The sequence below is a fragment of the Wasmannia auropunctata genome, unplaced genomic scaffold, assembly GCF_000956235.1.
Source record: "Wasmannia auropunctata unplaced genomic scaffold, wasmannia.A_1.0 LD336088.1, whole genome shotgun sequence".
Taxonomy (NCBI): Eukaryota; Metazoa; Arthropoda; class Insecta; order Hymenoptera; family Formicidae; genus Wasmannia; species Wasmannia auropunctata.
In genome coordinates this window covers 4,058,760-4,059,217 of record NW_012026802.1, presented here as the reverse complement: position 1 = coordinate 4,059,217, position 458 = coordinate 4,058,760, and positions in this window count along the sequence as shown.

Here is a 458-nt window from a genome sequence, read left to right as displayed (position 1 = left end):
TTCGGGATTTCCGGATCTCTCTCCAGTTTTGTCAGGATACATTCCAGGTCGGCATAAACAACAAACGGGACACGTTCCTTCCTGCTGTAGTTGTTAAAACTTAGCCACTTGTCGTCTTCGCTTGGTAACCTGATCGCGCATTCGTTCATCTCCCCGCAGTCTATGGTGTGGACCTCCAACTTTTCGCTCGAACTAAAATAGTGCAGGCATCTGAAAAATCAATTTATTTACATTGTTAAATTGTTTATTTCAAAAGAATTTTTTTAAAGTTTTTATTATACATACCTATCGCAAATGTATTTCTTGTGTTTTTGCTCAGTTGCGAGCTAACGAGGCGGGACAAATTCTTGATCCATGTGAAATGTCCCACACCATCTTTCTCCACGTACAGTAAATTAACATGCTTCTCCTTCTTCGTGTCAGCGAGGCGAATCGGTAGGATCGATAACTTGTTCCAC